The sequence below is a fragment of the Carassius gibelio genome, chromosome A1 (genome assembly GCF_023724105.1).
Source record: "Carassius gibelio isolate Cgi1373 ecotype wild population from Czech Republic chromosome A1, carGib1.2-hapl.c, whole genome shotgun sequence".
In the NCBI taxonomy this organism is placed as follows: Eukaryota; Metazoa; Chordata; class Actinopteri; order Cypriniformes; family Cyprinidae; genus Carassius; species Carassius gibelio.
This window is the reverse complement of record NC_068371.1, coordinates 4,279,700-4,292,843: the sequence shown is the minus strand read 5'-3', so window position 1 is coordinate 4,292,843 and position 13,144 is coordinate 4,279,700. Positions and strand designations below refer to the sequence as shown.

The window sequence follows — 13,144 nt, the reverse complement described above, 5'->3', positions numbered from 1 at the left end:
CACACACTTTCAGTTAATCAATGTCTACAAGACTTCTGAAATGACTTTCTTTATTGATCAGTTTCAGTCTAACTGAATCAAAGTAACCACAACTGTGCATATCCACCTACCAAGTAACAGATGAGAGTGAGCTAAGCCTGAAAAGAAAGAAAAACCTGAAAGAAAACCTTTTGTGTTAGGACAATTGCACTGTAACTGCAGAGTTGATCTATTCTGACAAATCACAAAAGTGTTTATCAGCAATCAGACATCTAATCAGACATTTCAACATTTAACGATGTGTTTCAGTATCATAAAAGCAATGCAGATTCTTTCAGACTTGTCATATTTCTTTTCAGTTGATGAGGGCGAGTGTATTTTTTTTGCGGTTTCATTTGTCGTGGTGTCAGGAGCCTTGCACACAGATGGTAATCACACACACACACACACACACAGCGGTTTGTTCTCACTCACCTACTCATTCATACATCCAGTTTTACTAACTGCTCAACATTTGCTCTACATCGCACTTAGGCATTAGCCAGACCAACCTAAAATATACAGCTTTTTAATGTAATTTGAGGGTAAGATTTTATTTCTGATTTGAAATTTAAATTTAACAAGCAGATTCTTAAGAATTTGGCATTTTTTCCATTCTGTTAGAGAGGACCTGTACTTCCATGACTGAGCTGCATAAGTGTTTTCCCAAAATGGCCAGAGAGTGAACCGATTCACCTTGAAAGAAGCTTTGAGCGTTGAGTGGAGGGAATCCTGATGTGGAACTGGAGCAGAGTGATTCTAAAACATTTTGAAAGGGGAGGGAAAATATACAACGTCCAGCAGGTAAAACAGGTAAAACTCGATGCTACTTTGCTATACTTACCATTGTGCTTATATATACCAGCCCAAGCTCATTCGGAAAAAAAGTGCATGTGATGACATTTATTTATTTTCTTGCATGTGTTGCAACACCTTCAAAGTTAAAATGTGAAAGTGTTTCTTTCAGTTGAATCAGAAAAAATGTATGTGAATCTATCAAAGTTGGTATTAAAGTCTTCAAGTCATTCCTCAGATTTACAATGGGGTTTAAGTCTGGACTCTGACAGGGCCATTCAATGACATTCCCCTTTTTCTCCTTGGGTGTGCTCAGTTTTGCTGTGTGCTTTGGGTCATTGTCGTGTTGGCAGGTAAACCTTCTTCCCATTGACAGACTTTCTGGCAGAAGGCAGCAGATTTTCCTCAAGAATTGTATTTGCCACATCCATTTCCCTTCTGTTCTGACAAGTATTCCAGTCCCTGCTGCAGAGAAACACCCTCATAACAGGTTATCATCACCTCCATGCTTTACTGCAGGAATGCTGTTATTTGGATGGTGAGCTGTTTTATATTTCACCCAAACATTGGTGTTGAAGCCAACTAATTAAATTTTAGTCTCATCTTTCAGTCAGTTATGACTGCATTTTTTAAATAATTCTAAAGTTTAGTATTGACTAAACTGAAATGATCATACATGCAATGTTTTTAATATTCAAATAATTTCTATGCACATTGGCCAGTTAAAATAACATAAATAATACAAGACACAGAAACCCCAAGGAAACAATAGTGCTTTCATCTAAAATGCTCCAAATTATAACGAAAACGGCAATTCTGTCCTTAAAAGCTGTGTAGCCTGCTTATAGAGTAGCACTTGCAATCCATCACATTCTGGCTCTTATTTTATAAACCTTTCCTCAGGCCAGAGCAATAGGCACACACACACACACACACACACACACACACACACACACACACACACACACACACACACACACACACACACACTTTCAGTTAATCAATGTCTACAAGACTTCTGAAATGACTTTCTTTATTGATCAGTTTCAGTCTAACTGAATCAAAGTAACCACAACTGTGCATATCCACCTACCAAGTAACAGATGAGAGTGAGCTAAGCCTGAAAAGAAAGAAAAACCTGAAAGAAAACCTTTTGTGTTAGGACAATTGCACTGTAACTGCAGAGTTGATCTATTCTGACAAATCACAAAAGTGTTTATCAGCAATCAGACATCTAATCAGACATTTCAACATTTAACGATGTGTTTCAGTATCATAAAAGCAATGCAGATTCTTTCAGACTTGTCATATTTCTTTTCAGTTGATGAGGGCGAGTGTATTTTTTTTGCGGTTTCATTTGTCGTGGTGTCAGGAGCCTTGCACACAGATGGTAATCACACACACACACACACACACAGCGGTTTGTTCTCACTCACCTACTCATTCATACATCCAGTTTTACTAACTGCTCAACATTTGCTCTACATCGCACTTAGGCATTAGCCAGACCAACCTAAAATATACAGCTTTTTAATGTAATTTGAGGGTAAGATTTTATTTCTGATTTGAAATTTAAATTTAACAAGCAGATTCTTAAGAATTTGGCATTTTTTCCATTCTGTTAGAGAGGACCTGTACTTCCATGACTGAGCTGCATAAGTGTTTTCCCAAAATGGCCAGAGAGTGAACCGATTCACCTTGAAAGAAGCTTTGAGCGTTGAGTGGAGGGAATCCTGATGTGGAACTGGAGCAGAGTGATTCTAAAACATTTTGAAAGGGGAGGGAAAATATACAACGTCCAGCAGGTAAAACAGGTAAAACTCGATGCTACTTTGCTATACTTACCATTGTGCTTATATATACCAGCCCAAGCTCATTCGGAAAAAAAGTGCATGTGATGACATTTATTTATTTTCTTGCATGTGTTGCAACACCTTCAAAGTTAAAATGTGAAAGTGTTTCTTTCAGTTGAATCAGAAAAAATGTATGTGAATCTATCAAAGTTGGTATTAAAGTCTTCAAGTCATTCCTCAGATTTACAATGGGGTTTAAGTCTGGACTCTGACAGGGCCATTCAATGACATTCCCCTTTTTCTCCTTGGGTGTGCTCAGTTTTGCTGTGTGCTTTGGGTCATTGTCGTGTTGGCAGGTAAACCTTCTTCCCATTGACAGACTTTCTGGCAGAAGGCAGCAGATTTTCCTCAAGAATTGTATTTGCCACATCCATTTCCCTTCTGTTCTGACAAGTATTCCAGTCCCTGCTGCAGAGAAACACCCTCATAACAGGTTATCATCACCTCCATGCTTTACTGCAGGAATGCTGTTATTTGGATGGTGAGCTGTTTTATATTTCACCCAAACATTGGTGTTGAAGCCAACTAATTAAATTTTAGTCTCATCTTTCAGTCAGTTATGACTGCATGTGGTCTTTCTTGAGGAGTGGCTTTTTTCTTGCAACCCTCCCATTAAAGCCACATTTGTGGAGAATTTGTGATATTGTTGTCAAATGCACACAATAACTACTCTTTGTCATAAATTCCTGCTTTGGAGTTGCTGTAGGCCTCTTCAGTGGCGTAGCAAGTCAGTCCCGGGCCATATGCAAAAAGAAAATTACGGGCCCCCTTATATAGATAAGATAATTGTAAAAAAAAAAGTGTCATTTTGCCAGATTTTATAGTGTAAACATATTCAAATTTTGAATAAGAACAACTTCGAGTGGGATGCCAGGAGTGCAAAAAACAAAAAAAAACAAAAAAAAAAACAACGTTTTAAACACTTTTAAACTACTGATCTTCTTGGCACGGCGGCCAAAATTGTAAAAACACAAAACTACTCACTCATTTTAGTTGCATTCTCCGGGCCTTTCTTTTGGCAAATTCATCCACGATGAACGTGGTGTTTAATTCACGGCTTTGTGCATTCTCAATGGTCTGTTTTAAAACATGGCGCTCCGCAAATAATATTTTATTAGTTTCGGTTTTGAAAATGAGTGCTCCGCTGAAGCAACAGTAACAGGGATGGTAAGAAAGAGAAATAAAATGGGGCACGTCACTGAAGTTAGATGTGATAGAATTGTTTTCAACAATCAAAACATTGGCCAGATCTTGAACTGTTTTCATCCCAGAGATTTGTATTTTAAATGCGGCACAAAATGCAATCAATTGTTGTGGAAGGGCTGGAGACAAGTCTTGGCTGTATCTCTCCACTAACCTCTGTGCCCCTTCGTATATCGCGTTCTTCTCCTCAGTTGCAAGTATACGTGGCTCGATCACTCTAAACAAATCGGCAACTGATTGCAAAGCTGAAAATCGCTGACTCAGTAATGTCTAGGCAAAAAATTATTTTGGGTAGTAACTTCTCCACCTACTCTTTTCTCTTTAAGGCCCCACTTTTATGTTCATATTTGTCCATAATTTTTACGTAGATAGCCGCTATAGTAACCTCTCACACTGTTTTCTTTTTTTTTTTTTTTTTGGCACGATGATGCGTCATGTAAATAAATGATGGCGTAGTAGTCTACAGCAGCCGCGGAGTGCAAAAAAAAGTATAAACTCAAACAAGAAATGACTGAGAAATTAGACACTATGGAGAAATAAGAAAAATTTAATTGAAAAAAAAATTGTATTAAAAGCTGGGGTGGCCCGCCTATTGGCCTGGGTCCATTTTGCACGTGCATACCCTGCATGCCCAGACACTACTCTTGGTTGCCTGTCCGATCAGTTTCCTCCTGGCTCTTTCATCCAGTTTGGATTGATGTCCTGATCCAGGGAGGATGTGTGTTGTACCAAATACCTTCCACTTCTTAATAATAGACTACATTGTGCTTAGGTATTGTTAAAGCCTTTGGATTTTGTGCCTGTCCACAACTTTATCCTGGTGATCTTTTAATGGGTGCCTATAGTTGATTGTTTGCTTCAGTTGCACTACCAAGAACTGAAACACTTCAGGAAAGCTCTTTTCATGTTTGTACACGCATATTTGTCCTTTGGACTACTTAGACTTTTCCTATATGAACTAACTAACTAACTAAACTGACATTTTTTCAAAATAAGTATTTGTGTTCCATAGAGGAAAGTAAGTCATATAGGTTTGGAACAACATGAGGGTAAGTAAATGATACCTGAGTTTCATTTTTAGGTGAACTATTACTTTAAGTGTGATACTTGTGGATTATTTACGTGTGACTTAATAACAATTCTTGATTATTTCAAGTTTGAAGTGTTGAATGCACCTTGACTGCTGTATGGTTTGATAGAGTCACAGTAACAAAGTTAAAGCTGGTGGCCGAGGCTGTCGATAATAACAGAGTGTTTTCTTCCAGCAACGTCAGTGCCTTATTCATTATTCGACAACCAAAGCAGATCTTCACCGCTCGAGGAGGAGAAGTGCTCGTCTTCTCTCAGCCTACACCCACCTCTTCACTTCAGCCCCACTGATAGATACATCCAGAGAGAGAGAGAGAGAGAGAGAGAAAGAGAGAGAGATGGTTAGACTGTAAAGGATTAAATGAAAGCGATGAGACAAAGGGAGGCAAAAATGAGCAAATGATGGAAGAATCAAGAGTGAGAGAGATGTAGAAAGGAGGCAGAGTGAGGAGATAGCGATCGATGGACTAGTAATTACATGATGATTTATGACTGAGAGGTGCAGTAGATCGCCTTTAATATCACATCGTAACTCAAAGGGTTTTTTTTTTCTTTCGTTTTTTCTCTATGACTGAGCAAGGTCAGTGTGCATGTGTATGTGTGTATGTGTGTGTGTCCAGGGGCAGATCATTTACACACTCCCTACTTCTGCTGAGTAGCTCTGAGATATGATCATTCTGGACACGTTTTTCACTGCCAATACAAGTCATCTCTCTTTCTCTGTCTTCCACCTCACATTGTCTCTCCTGTTTTACTTCTTTTTTTTCCTCCATCTTTCTCCCTTCCATGTTCCTTCTTGTCTCTCTCTCTCTCTCTCTCCATCACTCTGGCCAAACCACTTTACTTTTGGCAACTGCTCTTTTGCTGAGTGCAGTGATATGAATATGATGACACGGAGGGCTCAGGCAGTAATCGCATATTTGGGATCTGATAACTGATTTATTAAGTACCCGTGACAGCGAAATGTTTTCTCAGCATAAAGTAAACGTTTCATGTCACAGACCCAAAGAAGTAAAATTAGAATCGACCAGTGGTTTTGTAATTCCTCAAGCTTGTATATTTGAGCACCATTGTCTTAAATGCAGTGATATATATTTTACTCAGTCTTTGATGATAATGTCCTTTAAACATAATCAAACTTGTGTCGTGTCATTTATTCATTTTAGTCTAATGTATCTCAAAAATCCATCTTTATTAAGTCAATAAAATTAGATAATGTGCAAAAGTAGGGTCAAATTGTAACCAAATATTCTAATATATTAAAATATGCATTTAATATATTGACCTTTTATATATATATAAAAAAGATCTGTTTATAAATTTGGAGTCTGAAAGATTTTTTAATGTTTTTTTAATTTTTTTTTATATAATTCTCTTTTTTCCAGTGTTGCATTTTTTTTTTTTTTGGCTAAATTAGAAATAAAACTGTGTAATACTGTGAAATGCTATAACAATTAAAATTATTTGATTTCTATTTTGATATATTTTACATTTTAACATTTCAGCAGCCATTATTCCAGTCTTAAGTTTCATGTGATCATTCAAAAATCATTGTTATATGCTGATTTGTTGCTTGAGAAATATTTATTTTAATCATAAATGAAACGGCAAAATTAATAGGGTGTTCGGAATAACAGCAATTCTATCTGAATAAAAGTGTTAATTTCTTTAAAATTAAAAATTCATAAAATACATACATACAAAAATTTTTTTTTTGACATATTGTTGTCAAGATTATTAAAATGTTATCATAACTATGCATATTTTTAATCTCGTCTTTGATATTGCAGATGAAATCTAAAAACACAACTTTCAACAAACATTTTTGTCAGTAATTACGTCAATGACATTAACACAGGTCTCTTGAGAGTGTTTTGTTATCACTTGTGTCGCACCGAAGGGCCTTATCTCCCAAGTAACAACCTTTCATAACTCCACAGCTTCTTACAAACAGAAACAATCATTTACAATGATGCTTATAAAAGAAGTAATATATAAACAACACCTTTGTTTCAAAACTGCCATGCACTTCATTGAAAATACTTATTTTAAAGAGTCACTTAGACATTTAAATCTGACAGAGGACATACTGTAATATTCACCTCATATTTTACTGAGAAAAATAATCTGGTGCGACTGCTATGACAATTTGATGAGTTGTATCTTCACAAAATGCCTTCCATTAAGAGAGCAGAATATAATTATATCAAGTCAAAAGAAATGACAAAGGATCTGGACAAAAAAAAAATAGCTGAGAATTCAAACGTATGTGTGGGAGATGTGTTTAAACAGGGCTTTATTAATCTAATAGTGAACTGCTGCTTGAAAACTCTGAGAAGTAACACTGAGATAACACAGACGTATCGCTTCATAAAATGCCTTGTGGCTGTGTAATAGTGTGTGTAGGGGGTTATTGTGTTATTGGCATATGGTTAAAGTGTGTGTCAGTCACAAGTGTTCTTGTGGCTTAAACTGTAAACATGTTGAAGAAAGCACGTGTGTCTGTGAGTGTTGTGGAGCTGCGTGGGAGTTTGACATGGTGTGTGTGAGTGTGTGTGTGTATGTGTACCCATACATGTGAGTATTTCTGTGTGTTAAGGTAGATCGTCACTTCGGTTGCTGTTGAGGTGAACCACATCCCTCTCTCCCCTCCTCCATGTTTGTGAGGAGGACGTAGGCGTATAACTGCCAACACACACAACTTCTTATAAGTCTTGATCAGCCCTTCTTCTCCAACTCTCCCACTTTTGCTTTCTCTCTTGACTTTTGTACCAGTCAGAACTGTATGAAAATTAAGCCATAATTTACTCACCCTTGGGCTGCCCCAAACCCAAGTCATTCTCTTTCTTTAGGAGAAATTTTGCAGAATGTCTTGAAAGCTTTTTTTTTTTCTTCATGCAATTAAAACTTACAGCGGTGTTGGGGAAGCTGTACACCATTTAGAGTGAAAGTATTAAATTAAACAGCCATTTGCACACACACACACATTGATACACCTATAATTATTAGGAGTTTTTAAAGGTGTAATGGTTTTTATAAAGAGATAATATGATTTTCTATACACACACACACACACACACACACACACGCACACACCTATAAACAAAAAAACATATCCATTTACATAACAGTGATGCATAGCAATAAACTGCTCCAATAAATAAATAAATAATAAAAATAAAATAATAACTGAAAGAAATTAGTAAATAATGCATATTAAACAATAATAAATAAAATACACAAATCAATTATGTTCTTTTAAAATGTCTATTTGTCAAAGAATTCTGAAAAAAATCCACCAAAAAATATTAGGCAGCAACTGTCAACAGTAATAATAAAAATAAATGTTTCATAATCACCAAATCAGCATATTAGAGGGATTTCTGAAGGATCATTTTTTAACAATATTTCACAGTATTATTGTTTCTAATGTGTTTTTTGAACAAATAAATTGAGAATAAGGGTTTTATTTCAAAAACATAGAATCTTACCAACCCCAAAATTTTCAATGGTAATGTATCTGTCAAAACTCAAGTGAATCACTAAGTCGTTTATTTGAACCATATTACCATGTCCAAATGAATTCACTAAAATGATTTGAACTTCCCAATACTACAGAAATTCTGTGAGAATGGGCCGTTTTAGAGAGTGTGAGAATTTTGCAGTATAATAATATCAAATAATTACTATGTTTTTACTAGTTTTTTTTCCAGTTATTAAACAAATGTATACAAAGTGAACAGTTTCAATCACAGATACAAATCTCTTTCCAGAACACCCAGCCACCCACATGTTTACTTCGCAATCTAAGTGGGGACATCCCATAGGCGTAATGGTTTTTATACTGTACAAACAGTATTTTCTATCACCCTAAACAAACCCTACACCTAAACCTAGCCCTTATAGGAAACTTTCTGCATTTTTACAATAAAAAATCCCCCAAAACTGTTTACTTTATTTTCATACCAGTTTTACAAATGAGGACATCCCCAAAGGGAGGTTTTTGGAGATTTAGTCAGGTTTAGTTCACTTTTGGGTACAAATTTGTCCCCAAAATAGGTAAACACACATACACACACACACACACACACACACACAGTGTCTCCGAAGCTAACCTCTGTTGCAAAATATATGAAAGTGTGGCTCTAGAGCTTCACCAGTGCTTAACCCTGCAAGAGTGTGTCTGTGTGTGTAGGTTGTAGTAGCCTGTTGTGCCCCAGGCAAGGCAGTTAGCATTCAGCTCAGAGGCTTGCAAAGCCTTTCAGGAAAAAAGGGCTACACATCACACTCACACACATACATGATGAACTCATGCACAGGAAGACATCCACACGTTTTTGACTAACTATCTTACATTAGCATATGTGCATTGTTTACACTCCTGTCTCATGCTGTGTGACTGCGGGAGCGTGTCTGGATCTTAAAGAAAATCAGCCGAATAGATTAGATTCACTCTGCTGAAAATTAATAGACAATAGTCTCCTTCACACACACACACACACACACACACACACACACACACGCACACACACACACACACACACACACACACACACACACGGACGCACACACACGGCTCTCACCAGGATCCCTGCAGAGTTTTTATTTTCCTCAGAGGCCAAAAACTTTCCCATAGCACCTGCCACTATAACAAAGCAGACACACACAAAACTAATGTTACACACCACACTCTTTTTAAGTGGAAAAAGTCAGATGCGAAACACCAGGAAACACACACACACACACACACACACACACACTGGAGTAGTGCTGTGAGGCCTGTTTGATTAGTTTGGCTGGAAGCAGTGGTTTTCATGCACATTTTTTTAATTGAAAGGACATAAGTGGCTTTCTAGGTGAGATGAGACATTATTGAGGAACAAAAACACTTATCGTATACGTATCTGCTTATATATGCATAAGATAAGCAGTTTTTGTTTTGCATGAAAGGGGACCCAGAGTTCAAACACAGACTTAACATATTTTTAATAAAGCAAAAATTGGAACAATTTGGTTGGTGGGTAGATGATGAAAGAAATTTAAGTTTTAAGCAATCAACACAAGGTGAATCTCTGTTGGACTGACCAAATTTAGACATGTGAATGGGTGCTCTCTATAAAAGCCTGTTTGCATTTGAGACTAGAAAATAAAAAAGGTTACTGAGATTTTAAAAAAGTAGCATTATAAAACAAAGTCACACTGTGATATAAAGTCACCATTCTGAGAAATACAGTCACAAATCTGATCATTAAATTGCAGGATACAGTCACGCTGCAAGATAAAAAGTCACATTTATAAAATAAAGTCGCAATTCTGAGAAATAAAGTCGAAAGTAAAACAGACACACAGTTGAATCTCCATCTTTTCTGATTTTTTGTATCTCTGTCAAAATAATGACACACTTTTTCCATATTTCAGATTGTGTGTTCTCTTTCTCTTTTCATCTAGACCACCTTTATAATAAGTTGGCCTTTATTTCTTCCATCTTCCAGACCTCTCATTTTCACCAGTGCTTCATCATTCCCTGCAGCAGTGTTTGGCCAGCAGTGAAGGACTATAATTTATAACTGCTGGAGAGAGATTAATTTCAGTAGCTGCTTAATTGGCCTTGAAACAACTTCCGCTTTGAAACCAATCCCAACACTGCTGCCCACCACTCGGCATGATGGGGAAAATCTCATAGTCACCTCCTTTAAAGTGTCTGACAATACTTTTAGGTCAAACATTGTGTTGTAAGGATTGTGGGGAGGAGACAGAATGTGTAAAAATATAATAATATAATATAATCTGGGAAATTAGTCAATATAAAATGAGTAATTCCTGTTATGCATTATTTTTAGAAAATATGTTTTTTCATTTTATTTTAGTAACCATTTATAAAAGAATGGACTAGACTTGTAGAAAAATGCCCTGGTCAAGTTTAGACACCTAATTATTAATAATAATTTTGATTTAATAAGAACAATATGTCTAACATGGATGGAAATAAAGAGCTAAAAATAGATATTGCTCAGAGAGAGCTTGCTCACATTTTGACCCAATAGTATAAAAGTGTCATGATAACAATAACAATAACACTCATACAGCAATCAAATAAAGCATTTTTCATTATCAGTTGAAACTTGGAAGGGCGTTTTGAGAAACTACTTCACCACCATTAATATTTTGTTCACCAACAGCTTCGTCATCAGATCTACCATTAAATGATGATAATATTTAATCAAGAACTTGCTTTGCAATAAAACGCTGTGAGCGAGAAATTTTTTTATTTTTAAACATAGCCAGCTTGGAAAAAAAAAAAAAAAATTAGATGTAAAATATTGAGACGTAAGACGTCATGAAATGTACTGGATAGCAGGAATTACCCAGGATGCACGCATTTTATATCAAGGCAATCAACAAAAACATAATTTCTGCATGGGATATTTCTCAATAAGATGTGTGTTTTACACAGTAACTCTTATTTATATTATCAACAGTTTTGAAAATGGGGAAAAAGACCAAAAGAGACAGCAGATGGTGGATCTCAAATCAAACTATGGCTCAATTCCACGCTGAGCCAGAGGAAGGCTTGAGTCTCACTTTCAATAAACCAGTAAGCTCGCTTTACTCCTTACTTGGTGTGACTTGGAGCTGATTTTGCAGTTTTGCATTTCTCTCTCCTCACAGCAAAAAAAGATAGTATGGCTGAATTTGATTCCAGCCTGCTGTACTTGATGCTGAAATGTAGCTATCAGGCAATTTTAAAAATATCCTCAGAGCTTATAAAACCGACTTAAAGATACATTGCTACATGAAAATTTGATCAGCACATCATATTGAGCAAAATGTAAAAAATACAGAAGGATCTTGGCTCCAGTCTGAGCATCCTGCAGGCTTTTCCCTTTATGAATATCCACATGTTACAAGAAAAAAGGTTTTCTTTAATATTGTACTGTTTAAATGCAGACTAAATCATTCTTTCCTAGCAACGCTTGCATCAGTTTGCTAAGAGACTGTTATACCTGCAACTAAAAATACATAAATATTTAAAATACCTAAAAATAAAGGTCCCAAAAGGACTTTTGGCTCCCCAAACAACCTGAACCTTTTTCCTCTATAAAAATATTTTGTGTATTGCAAAAGCTCCAAGGATGTTAAAGGTTCTTCATGGAACCATCAGAGCCAATAAAGAATATTTATATTTACGTACAATACCTTTTAATTTTACTTTCAAATAATATTTAATACATATGAATGATTGTAAGTAAGTGAACTACAGTAGTGCAGCTTAGTTGTTTGTAAATGAACTAACTAACTAAATGTAATGCAATAAAAGTATTATTTAAAAAAATATATATTTATTTATGACAAAAAAAGTAGAATTTTCAGTGCCATGTGATCCTTCAGAAATTAAGCAAATACAATGATTTGGTGATCAATAAAAAATATTGTTATTAGTATTCAAAATAGTATTGCTTTATTTATTTTTTGAGGAAATAGGTCTGTAATCAAAAAAAAAATATTTTTCATGAAAGTAGCAACATTAAACTGACTGAGTTGTATTCCTCTCAATTTCAGCTGTGTTATGTTCATTACAGCAACATATCAAATAATGCCAGGCTTTAGAGCATTCCATTTAACTTCCTGTCATCTTCTTGAGTGCCGCCCACTCTTCTCTGGAGCCACACGGAACACATCTGAACAACACTGCAAGAAAAGAAGAGGAGTAGAGACATTGCAACAAGTGTGATGCGGTAACATGCGGAAAGGATGTAGTGGTACAGCAGTCTACAAGAAGACATTAAGGGCATGTCAAATTAACTTTCAAAAGTTCAAGGACGTGATAATAAGTCCAGCAAACCTGTGATGTGTGTGAGGAGAGCTATGCCTATAAATACAAGAATAATGGCCGTGGTATTCTTTCATGACAATAAATTAATGGAACCCAAGGGACTTTTTATACTGACATTTTAAACTAACTTTTCTATTTTTTTTTTAACAAGAAAAAAGGTGAGAAAGCCAGCTTGCCAGAGAGTTGAGATATTATAGATAGATATAGACATTTGAGTCCATCTCTATAATACACAGCACATATCATTCACAGCACTGCCTAATTCATTATCCACACTGCTGCACAATTATGCAGCGTCTGCAACCCGGAGTGCACACACACTCTGTGTGTCACACTATATCACCCGAGCTGA

General features: G+C 36.0%; 1 long non-coding RNA gene across 4 annotated transcripts; it reads left to right on the top strand.

Annotated features, from left to right (window-relative positions):
- The first annotated feature begins 261 nt into the window (after positions 1–261).
- Positions 262–12,898, top strand: LOC127941436 (uncharacterized). 4 transcript variants are annotated; one of them, XR_008149051.1, is made up of 4 exons: positions 262–407; positions 2,310–2,359; positions 2,439–2,627; positions 12,519–12,898. It is a non-coding gene; the product is annotated as an uncharacterized LOC127941436 (long non-coding RNA). The 4 variants fall into 4 exon arrangements; XR_008149029.1 differs by lacking the exon at positions 2,310–2,359 and adding an exon at positions 514–563; XR_008149045.1 differs by lacking the exon at positions 262–407 and adding an exon at positions 2,058–2,203.
- The last annotated feature ends 246 nt before the right edge of the window (positions 12,899–13,144 follow it).